The sequence below is a fragment of the Triticum aestivum genome, chromosome 1B, assembly GCF_018294505.1.
Source record: "Triticum aestivum cultivar Chinese Spring chromosome 1B, IWGSC CS RefSeq v2.1, whole genome shotgun sequence".
NCBI classification, from domain to species: Eukaryota; Viridiplantae; Streptophyta; class Magnoliopsida; order Poales; family Poaceae; genus Triticum; species Triticum aestivum.
Window position 1 is genome coordinate 645,814,795 of NC_057795.1, and position 11,928 is coordinate 645,826,722.

An 11,928-nucleotide genomic window follows, 5' to 3' on the forward strand; every position below is an offset into this window, starting at 1 on the left:
AATACATGGCACAGTATCATGGTCCCGGCGGTGGCTTCAAGTCGTCGGCAAACTCTGCATCCAGAGGCCGCGGTGGTGGCTCTTGATCGCGTTCATCTTCCCGTGGCAAGGGGAGGTTCGGCTCCAGCGGCAGCGGCTACTCCAACAACTCACGCGGCGGCGGGTGCTCCGGCACTCCAAAGGGCATCGTGGTGGTGGCAGTGGTGGTTCCAACCGGTCCCGCCCGGACTTGCCTCGCTGCCAAATTTGCGACAAGCCTGGCCATACGGCAAAGGACTGTTGGTACCGCTACGAAGAAGATGACGGCGACTCCTCACAAGATGAAGAGAAAGTTGTTGCGGCGGCTGATGGCTCCTATGGAATTGACACAAACTGGTATGTTGACAGTGGAGCCACCAACCACATCACCAATGAACTCGAGAAGGTCACCATGAAGGAGAAATATCGTGGCAAAGATCAAATTCATACAGCCAGTGGTGAAGGTATGGGTATATGTCACATTGGCCACTCAATTTTTAATACCCCTAGTCGTAAAATTCACCTCAAAAGAATCCTGCATGTTCCTAGTGCTCATAAGAATCTTCTCTCCGTTCACACAATTGCTATTGATAATCATGTTTTTCTTGAATTTCATCCTTTCTTCTTTTTGATCAAGGATCAGGCCACGAGGAAAGTTCTCTATCGAGGTAGATGTGTTCGAGGGCTCTACCCGTTGATTCCAGAGTTTAGAAGATTCAATAAACAAGCTTGTGGTGCCATCAAGCTTTCGCCCACACGATGGCATGATCGTTTAGGACATGCCTCTTTTTCTTCGGTTGAAAAATTGCTTAGGAAAAATAAGACCCCGTTTGTTGGTGAGCGCAATATTGAAACTATTTGTGATTCATGTCAGTGTGCTAAAAGTCATCAATTACCATATCCCATATCCACTAGTGTCTCCACTAAACCCTTGCAATTGATCTTTTCTGATGTGTGGGGACCTGCCCCCTCCTCTGTTGGTAGACACATGTACTATGTTAGTTTCACCGATGACTATAGCAAGTTTTCATGGATCTATCTCCTCAAAAAAAGATCTGATGTGTTTCAAGTTTTTCACAACTTTCAAGCACTTGTTGAAAGAAAGTTTGACAGTAAGATCATTGCTGTCCAATCCGATTGGGAAGGGGAATACGAGAAACTCAATTCCTTCTTCCAAAACATAGGCATATCTCACCAAGTATCATGTCCACACGCTCACCAACAAAACGGGTCAGCCGAACGCAAACATAGGCACATTGTAGAGGTTGGCCTGGTCCTCCTCGCAGGAGCCTCCATGCCTCTCAAGTTTTGGGATGAGGCTTTTCTTACAGCCGTTCACATCATCAATATGCTTCCTAGCCGTGTCATAAATAATGAAACACCTATGGAACGTCTCCTCCACACAAAACCTGATTACACCTCTCTCCGTGTTTTTGGGTGTGCGTGTTGGCCAAATCTTCGGCCTTACAATAAACGCAAGCTCATGTTCCGTTCAAAATGGTGTGCTTTTCTTGGCTATAGAACCCAACACAAAGGAGTCAAGTGCCTTGACATCTCTACTGGTAGGGTGTATATCTCACATTACGTTGTTTTCGATGAGACAAAATTTCCTTTTGCGGATCTTCATCCCAACGCCGGTGCCCTACTTCGCAAGGAAATCTTGCTCTTACCCTCTCATCTCTCCAGCTATGATCAAGGGGGTATTACAAATTGTGATGATCATATGTTGACTAACCCTACTAATGGCCTCCATGAGCTTTGTGATGATGCAGGAAATGGTGCAAAAATCACAGAAAATAATGAAGAAAACGGCGCCGCAGGCCCTTATTTCATGTGTCCTGAGCTGGGGAGCAAATCTCCCTCGGGATCTGCCCAGGAGCTGACGCGCAGCGAATCCACCTCGGGATCGGTGCCTTGCAGCGAATCGCCGACAGCCGCAGGCGCGCGTGCGACCGTGACAGCTGTAGGTGGGCGCGCCGAACCACCCGCGTCAGCCACGCGACAGAACCTGGATGGCCGCGGCGACTCCCCTCATGCGCGCCAATCGCCGTCCAACAAATGGCAGGCCGGCGCTGGCCTGGGCCGCGCGCGGCTTGAGGCCCAACCGATCGTCTACAAGCGGCGGGCAGCGACTCGCCTGCCTGAGGCGGGGGCAGACCCTGACGAGGCAGGGCCCAGGCGATCACGAGGCAATGATGATGCAGCTCAGCCCAGATCTTCTGTGGCTGGTTTGCCGCTTGTGCCGCAACGGACGACCGCAGAAGATCCCGACCAACCTGACGCTGCCGACACCACCGGTTCCGAAGCTGCGTCCGGATCCTCCTTGGGATCGAGGGAGGATCAGTCTGATCCAGGCGTGGGATCCTCTGCGCCGGGGCTCTCTGGAGCGGCTCCTGCTACTACTCCACGTCGCACACGGCTACAACAAGGCAAAATTAAACCTATTGATTATAGACATATTACAAAATATGGGATGATTTGTTCAACAGGTGAACCAGGCGAACCCAACACTCTTGAAGAGGCGCTTGGTGATGCTAATTGGAGAAAGGCAATGCATGATGAAATTGTGGCACTAAGGAAAAATAAAACATGGCACTTGGTCCCCTCAAGAAAAGGTAAAAATCTTATTGACTGTAAGTGGGTCTTTAGGATAAAAAGAAAAGCTGACGGAACTATTGATCGTTACAAAGCTAGACTCGTTGCAAAGGGGTTCAAACAAAGGTATGGTATTGACTATGAGGACACATTTAGTCCAGTTGTTAAAGCTACTACCATACGCCTTGTCTTGTCCATTGTTGTGTCTAGGGGATGGAGTTTACGACAGCTAGATGTTCAGAACGCGTTCCTCCATGGTGTTCTGGAAGAAGAGGTTTACATGAAACAACCTCCTGGGTTTGTAAATGCACAGGCACCACTTCATGTGTGCAAACTTGACAAGGCGTTGTATGGACTGAAACAGGCCCCAAGAGCATGGTATTCTCGCCTCAGTAAAAAGATGCAAACACTTGGTTTTGTTCCTTCAAAGTCTGACACTTTGTTATTTATCTATAACAAGTCAAGAATATCCATATTTGTCCTTATTTATGTTGATGATATAATTGTAACAAGTTCATCTGATGAAGCAATAACAGCACTGTTGAAGGATTTAAGTGCAGAGTTTGCTTTAAAGGATCTAGGAGATCTACACTACTTTCTTGGTATTGAGGTCAAGCAACACAAGGATGGTCTACACCTCTCTCAAGAAAAGTATGCAACAGACTTGGTAAAAAAGGCTGGTTTGCAAAATTGTAAGTCTGCACCTACTCCTTTGTCTAGCACAGAAAAATTGTCTCTTGTTGAAGGAGAGCCTCTGAATTCAGAAAATAGTACAAAATACAGGAGTCTGGTAGGTGCACTTCAATACTTAACATTGACTAGACCAGATATTTCTTTTGCTGTCAATAAAGTATGTCAGTTTCTTCATGCACCTACCACTGTTCACATGACTGCTGCAAAATGTGTAGTAAGATATGTGAAAAATACGTTGAACATTGGTCTAAACTTCAGCAAGTCATCTTCTGCACTTGTCAGTGCCTTTTCTGACTCAGACTGGGCCGGGTGTCTAGATGATAGACGCTCGACTGGTGGTTTTGCGGTATTCTTTGGACCAAATTTGATATCTTGAAGTGCAAGAAAGCAAGCCATAGTTTCAAGATCCAGTACAGAGGCAGAATACAAAGCATTGGCTAATGCAACAGCAGAGATCATATGGGTGCAGTCAATTTTAAAGGAACTAGGTATAAAAAGCACTAGAGCTCCATGTTTGTGGTGTCATAATCTAGGTGCTACCTATTTGTCAGCAAATCCAGTCTTTCATGCTAGGACCAAGCATATTGAAATTGACTTTCACTTTGTTCGAGAAAGAGTTGCAAACAAGCTTCTGGATATTCGGTTTATTCATTCTCAAGACCAAGTTGCTGATGGCTTTACCAAAGCTCTGCCTACAAGAAGTTTTGAAAACTTCAAGCATAATCTCAACCTAATGAAGTTGTGATTAAGGGAGGGTGTCAAACATGATAATGTTGCGCATGCATTGCGTGTACAAGGAGGAGTTCACCACCGTTGGAAGTAGTTAGTTGGATAAGTATCTTGTAATCTTTATCTTCTTATCTCTAGCTTTTCTTCCTTCCCAAGATGTAATCTCCTAACCAACTTGTACGCGTGTTTGGGCTCGCAACCCCTCAATATAACATGCAACACGTCTGCCAGGATCGGTAAGACGTTTACCGCATTCGCACAGCTATATCCCATAGACATTGTTCAGTTCCGGTCGTGTATGTCCTCCTTGCTTGCTGATGATGCCGAACATGACGGCGACCAGATCATCTCCGGAGGACCCTCATGTCGCTGCCGGCGAGCAGCAGCAGCCGCAGCAGCAAGCGGCGGACAAGGCGCCTCGCACCACCGAGGAGGAGCCGGCGGATTTTATCAATCTTTCCCGGTATGGTTGCCTGTCTCGTCTCACTGCTGGATTTTACCAATCTTTCTCGTCTCGCTGCCTCAAATTCTTTTCTTTCCCCACTCGACGACTGTTGTGACTGGTTGCAGAGTTTTCACGTCGATTTTGTTTTGTATTAGGATTTCTGTTTGGTCTGTCATGGCAGAAGATTCATGCTTTCGGCCGATTGTTTCCATGTCATCGCTGCAGGCAGTTTCGTGTGTGCTTTTTTGTGTGGATTTCCGTCGAGCAGATCTTCGAGTGCTCGGGTTTTGCACTTCAGTTCTGCAGTTTGTAGACATGGTTGCATTTTCGAACTAATTTTGGTTTTGGCTCCTTTGGTTTGTAGAAATTTTATAGGAATTCTATAGGATAGGATTTGCAAAGTTAAAATTCCTTTGAAGCCCTTTGGTTTGTAGGAATAGATTCCTATTCCTATATAGTTTAGGAATCCTTCACATTTTGGGAAAAAAAATTTAGCTTAGACTCAATGAAAATTTTTCTTATTCTATGCATCAAATGACATCTCTTTCTTTATAGAAATTGAGATGCATGTCATCTCACTTTCTATGACTTTCCTATTCCTATAACATTCTTATCCTATGAACCAATGGAGGCCTTACAGTTCTCGCGATGAGGGGAAGAAGTTTTTGCTGTTGGTTTCATTTGTATCCCAAGTGCTTGACTTGGTTCTTGCGCGATCCAAATCTCTGGCTAACATCGTATCTGGATTGTCTGATCTCGTTTTCCATGCAGGATCAACCCGGAATACGCTCCAGTCCCCAATGGCATCGGCAACAGTAGTGGCAGCGCCGCCACCAGGAAGCAAGCAGAACCCGCGCCGTCACCCACACCAAGCATGGACGACCGCGATGACGCCCCGGCCGTGGACGCCGACAGCTCGAGCCTCGCGTCCTACATCGCCCGCGCCTCGCTCGAGCAGCGCCAGCCAGGAGGGCGTCCGACGTCCTCATCCGCTGCTATCGTGAGCGACCACTAGCTGCAGAATGCCGCCGCGCACTCCTCGCAGGGACTCAACCTAGGCGGCGGGATCTACAACTTGGCCACACAAGCCTCTGAGGCATCCAACAGCCACGATGGCAGGCTCTACAACCTCGCCGCCCAGGCTAGCCAGGGAGCCGACCTCGGCGGCGGCGGCCTCTACAACCTCGCCGCCCAGGCCACCCAGGGAACCGACCTCGGTGGCGGCAGCAGTAGTAGCAACCGCATCACCATCGCCGCGCCAGAAGAACCCGCGCTGCTCAAGTGGGGCCGCAAGAAGCGCTCGCGCGCCCGCCGCGAGCCGCACGCACCCACGTCCGCTCCCGCTCCTGCCCCCGCACCGGTGTCTACTCCCGCGCCAGCACCGGTGCCCACTTGCACCCCCGCGCCTGAGCCCGAGTTGATCCCCTCTCAGGTGCATTGTCGGGCCATCTTAAGGCTGAAGAAACCCTGGCGGCGCAAGGCCAGGCCCAGCCACGCGCGCAGGCGGAGAAGCTGATGCCGCCGCCGAGCGCCCGCGGCCCCATCATCCTCGACACCTCGCCACACACTCCTCGTGCCGCCACCATCTCGCCATGGCCACCTCGCGCCGCCACCCTCTCGCCACTGCCACCTCGCGCCGCCACCCTCTTGCAGCACAGGTACACACGCCACGCCCCATTCTATGTCGACGCCAGGTAAGATAGCCACCATGGGACCCGCTCGTCGTCCACGGCGGCAGTGTCCCCACTCTGTATGTGTTGTGCCGTCTCGGTAGGGCCGGGCCGGTCAGGTCTGAGCAGCAGCTGCCCGTGGGCTCGGGTCAGGGCCGGGCCGGGTCTTGCTTGCATGGCATAGTGGGGCCCCTTCATTTTTCAGAAATAGTGGCGCCATTTCTTTACTCAATTACACCATTTGTATTCTTGCCCTTTATACGCCAGCAGTACAGCAAAGTAAGTAAGGCCACACGCATTAATCGGCACCTCATTATCTCCTGGATAGATACTGATAATCTGGGCGATCACTCTACATGCAAACAGCAGCGTGTCTATCCTGGCACTAATGCTATTAATAGTTTCCTTCTATTGTATGTATACGGGGTGCTGGCCAGAGGAACTGCTGATATCACCGCTAAATCGGCACTAGTAGTAGAGATTTGATGCATGCATTGGTGGCATTAGTGTGCTTGCTTGTGCATATCCAACCATCTATAAATCCATCTGTAGAGTAGAGGTCTCCTTTTATATGCGGTGTACTGCGTGTACTTGTAGTCACTGGGCAGGCTAGATCGCATAGGCATTGCTCAGTTTCGGTCGTGTATATATGTCGTGCTTGCTTACCGATGATGCCAAAAATGACGGTGACCAGATCATCCGCGGAGGACCCTCATGCCGCTGCCGGCGAGTAGCAGCAAGCGGCGGACAAGGCGCCTCGGACCACCGAGCAGGAGCCGGCGACCAAGGTGCATGAGCCTAAGCCGCCGCAACAGCAGCCGAGGCGGCTGCCGTACCGTCAGGCGGCGAACAAGGCGGCTCATGCCAGCAACGGCGAGAAGGAGCCGCCGCCCAAGGCGGAGCCTACGCAGCCGACGCCAAAGAGGCAGCAGCCACCACGCCGGGCGTCGATGAAGGAGAAAGGCAAGGCGCCGATGGTGCAAGAGCCCCCGCGGTGGCGCCGCACGTCGCGCAGAGGGCGGCAGCGGCCCGGCTGCCCGTGCTGTTCATCGCGACCCAGCTCACCCGCAAGGAGGAGGAGGACTGGTTCGCGATGACCGGCGGCAGGCTGCCCTACCGCCCCCAGCAGCGCCGCCCCAAGGCCGTCGAGGACAAGCTCCAGGTATGCCACGCACCGCCATTCTTTTTTTGTCCGTATTCCATGCATGCATTCGTCTCGGTGTTACTACGAGCGGTAAGAGCCTCTCCAACAGCCGCGCTAAGCGCCGCGCAAAAAACTTGTTTGCCGCGCGCGCTTCGGCATGTTTAGCGCGGCCGCCAGCGCTGGCTCCAGCAGCCGCGCTATAATGCACAGCGCGCGCCGCTCCAGCAACGCGCCAAAATAGAACGTGCGCGACTCGCCGGGCATATAAAATATATGATATTTTGGACACAAAATGAGTTTGAAACATTCATCAAAATGAAATGAACATGTGAAATTTGACACAAACAAGTTGATGAATAAAAGTTCATGCCCACAAGTTCAAAATCATGCCCACAAGTTCATCCAACCAAGTTCAAATGCAAACTTAAGTTCAAGACATATGAAAGACACATCAATCATCTTCCTCGTCTTCGTCCTCATCTTCGGAAGACGATTCTTCCGCCTCCGAAGATGAATCTTCCTCCCTCTCCTCATCACGCACCGCATCACGTGAAGCTCCGACGATGTTGGCAAGATCTTCAACGACATCTTCATGCGAATGTGTGTGAGAAGACACATTGAAAGACATTCCACCCATGGCAGCCGGTGGTGCACCCATGCCTCCCATGAGAGAAGCAAAACTCATCCCTCCCATGGCGGCCATAGCGTCGGAGGGTGCTCCAAAGCCACCCATGCCTCCCATGGCGGCCGGAGGTGCACCCATGCCTCCCATGGCTCCGAAGCCACCCATGCCTCCCATGCCGCCGAAGCCACCGCCACCCATGACGCCGAGGCCACCGCCACTCATGCGGATCATGGCTCTTTTTTGGATCAACACTTCTTCATGGCCGCGGCCACCGAACGCCCTGCAAGCTTCTTTCCCCTCGCCTTCGTGCTGCCGGAGCCGTCCGCCGCCTTGTTTTTCTTCGCGGATGTTTTGCCCTTCTTCAGCCGCGCCGCATTGGGGACCTTCGACGGTGCGGCGACGGCACGGGACGGCGCCGGCGGGATGCCACCCGGCGTCGTGGTCATCCGCGACGGCAAGAAGAGGCTGCGCGCGAGGCCGACGCTCGGCGGAGCTCTGGCGATGGCGACGCCAACGCTTCCCACGCTAGGGTTTCCGGCGGCGGCGGCGGCGGCGGGGGGGTGGGGGGGTCGCGGCTGTACAACGGGGTGAGCGGGGTGCCGGTGTGCGCGTCCATGGGTGGGTGGCAGGGCGTCGGCGCCGGTGCGCGCGGGGCATAGGAGGAGGAGAGGAGAGGGTGCGGCGCGAGCGTTCGAGTGTGCCGCACGCTGTAGCGGGCGCCCGAAATACACCGCGCGGGACATTCTTTTTGACCGCGCGCCCAACTCGTTATAGCGCGCGCCGTTTTTGCGCGTCCGCTGGAGCGAGCCGCCGCGTTACGCACGCGCTAAAATAGACTAATTTGCGGCACGGCGCTAGTTTAGCACGGCTGTTGGAGATGCTCTAGGGCTGACACGATCGATATGTTAGCGCAGAAACAGTTCCCGGGGCAGACGCTGCCTGAGGTGACCAGCGCCAGGTACATGTGCGCCAGAAGAAGCAAAAGAAGGTACACCGCTCCATCTCCACTGCACATTTTTTTGTTCTCTCTTTCAGCAGCCAATCTTTGTGTTGTTTTGCAGCGGGCTGGCCTGCGAGCAATGGCGGAGGAGGACGACCTGAGCTCCGAGAGGTGCGATTCCGACGACGACACGGGAGGAGAAAAAATCATTTTGGCGTCATCGATGCGGAGGAGCGTGGTAGCTGGAGGAAGAGGGGTTGAAGGCAGCAGTAGATTCATGGGCATTCCATGAGCGTCAATCAAAAAAAACAAAAAACAAAAAAGAACTCTAGCCAGCGTTCGGCTCTTTTCCTTTTCTTAAGACTTTCGTTCGGTTGTGTTGTCGATGACAGATGGTTCATTGGTTTACAAATGGTCGGTCGAAGCCCGCCGCCGCTGTTCTCGCGCCTCTGTGGTCGGGGGCGGGGTGGCGGCGGGCTGGTTGGTCGAAGCCTGCTGCCGCTGTTTCTTCTCCTCCGTCGTGGGGGCCGGGGTGGCGGCGGGCTGTGCAGAGTACCAGACTTGCCGAGCCTGGGGAAGAGCTTGGAACAGGAGACAAACCTTTTCGCTCAGTTTATTCTCGTTGTTGTTGTTCTGTTTGCATCGTTTTGCTTCTTCGTGGTTGATCTTTGCACTGCTGGTTTTACGCTTTGGGGGGAATTGCTCCTGCCTATAGCTGCCATGGATTTTTGTTTTGCAGGAACTGTTTGCTTCGCTTGGCGCAAGCAAGATTCTCAGGTGGATGGATGAGATGGTGAAGGGATACGGGCGCTGCTGGAGGTAAAATTGTTGCTAACTTGGCGACGAGCTTTGCCACACCTGCAGCCACATGATTGACTCTGGACCGCGTGACCGGGCCTGGCGGCTCATGACTCGTTCGCCTCCGCGAGGGCCTTGGGAGGCGACCTCGGGAGACTGCCGCGTGAGGGATCTTGCTCACGAACCTTGTGATGGGCCGCGCACTGGGCCGCAGGCCGACGCACCTGGGTACCCCAGTCCCACGGGCCTGACACATGGCGTGCCATGTGATTAAGAAAATGTTCATTCAGTCTAATACATAAACTGACCCATGGCACAACATAAGATTAACTAGAAATTAGAAGGGGATTTAATGCATCTTCTTTATTTTCTATGTGCGGTCACATTAACCATTAACCCTTGAGGCGTCACCGGGTAGTGGTTAGGTGTGCATCCTCATCTACAATGTTTTATCCTAGTGGTGTGTTCCGGTTCCCAAGTAATTGATAGTGTCACATTTATCCCATAATAATACATATCAAGCTAAGACTAATATATACCAAGTCATGATTAAAAATACGTAATTTTATATGCATTATATCCATATGCATTCAAACTTATATAGAAGTGAAACTATGTAAGGCACTCCCATTTTCATATGTGGAAAATGATAGTAGAATAAAAGTCTTACCGTTATGAACCTTAAAAGATGTTCAATGTTTGGTTTTTTGGTTGGAAAGAAATGTGTGTTTATTTATTTTTAGAGGAATATGTGTTTCTTTCTCTTCGCGGCGAGTCATAGAGTGGTGAATAGATCAGTAACCGTGGGTTCTTGATCCAACGACTGGGATGGGGAAGGTGAGATGCGAGTGCTTATCCTCCCATTGCCATGTCATGCCTCGATGGGTCACGTGAACGTAGGGGTGGTCGCACCTAAGACCGCACAGGGATAATGGTGGATGCCTATTCTGCCGAAAAAATCCCATTGAATTCGGAGGTATTGCCTTAGTCATGATTGCGCCAAACCCTCAATGTCGCCTCGTGCTGCGGCCTCCTCCTCTATCCCTTGACTCAGCCAAGGCGACGGGGACCAAGATCTTGGGCAACACGCTACTACGACACACGACAGGAAGCCTCTCCGGTAGGCCCCTCTATGCACCATCCCCGTACCTGATTCCCGTGGGCCCACCAATTAGGCCAGATATGTGTGCCCTATCATTTCTTCCATGTAAAAATACCACACCCAGCCTTCTCACATCAGAACCCTAAATCGAACCGCACAATAGTCCTCTTTCCTCCCCTAGCCGCCGCCAACCCTTTCTGCTCCCAACCCTTTCCTCTTCCCAGATTGAGCCTCACGCCACCGTGACGGTCCGACGGGAAGCCTCTCTGGAGGTGCCTTCTATGCATCAACATCAATGGGGTTCGCCGACTAAGCGAGGGCATGGATCCCCCTTCTCATGTTCTCAGTCGTTGGCACGGCCACCATCAACCAGATCTTTCATTGTGCGTCTGTTTTTTGTTTTGCCTGGAGCAGAGTTTATCGAATCTTAAGGTCACTGATGCTTCGTATGGTTCATGATCTGGTTCTGTTGCTTGCTTTCCTGCCTCATCTCACTGCTGGATTCATTTTACCAATCTTTCCCGGTTTGGTTGTCGGCCGCATATTCTTTCCTTTTCCCCTACTCGACGAGTGTTGTGACTGGTTCCAGAGTTTCCCGTCGATTTTGTTCTGTTTTTGTAGGATTTCTGTTTGGTCTGTCTTCGCAGCGGCAACATGATCATGGCGGAAGATTTGTGCTTTCGCCCCGATTGTTTTTGTACGGATTTCTGTCGAACAGATCTTTGAATGTCCGGGGCTCGCAATCCAATTTCACGGTTCGTAGACGTGGTTCCTTTTTGGAACTAATTTTGGTTTAAATCGAATTCTCGCGATGAGGGAAGAATTTCTTTGTTGTTTGTTTCAATCTGTATCCCAAGTGTTCGACGTGGTTCTCGTGCTCGCCAACGCCATCTTTGGATTGTCTGATTTCATTTTCCATGCAGGTAGAGGGGTCATCCGGCGCGGCGATGTCGATGCCGCCGCCGCCGCCGCCGCCGCCGAGGTCGCCTCCCTGGGTGACCTGGGTGGCAAGGTTGTAGAGCCTGTCAGCGAGGTCGGCTCCCTGGGTGGCCGGGGCAGCGAGGTTGTAGAGCCCACCGCCGAGGTCGCCTCCTTGGGTGGCCTGGGCGGCAAGGTTGTAGAGCCCACTGCCGAGTCTGTTGTATGCCTGGGAGGCTTGCGCGGCGAAG

General features: G+C 52.0%; 1 pseudogene; it reads left to right on the forward strand.

The window, feature by feature from the left end:
- Nucleotides 1–4,364: 4,364 nt before the first annotated feature.
- LOC123081366 (mucin-1-like) lies at nucleotides 4,365–9,151 on the forward strand (annotated as a pseudogene).
- Nucleotides 9,152–11,928: the final 2,777 nt, after the last annotated feature.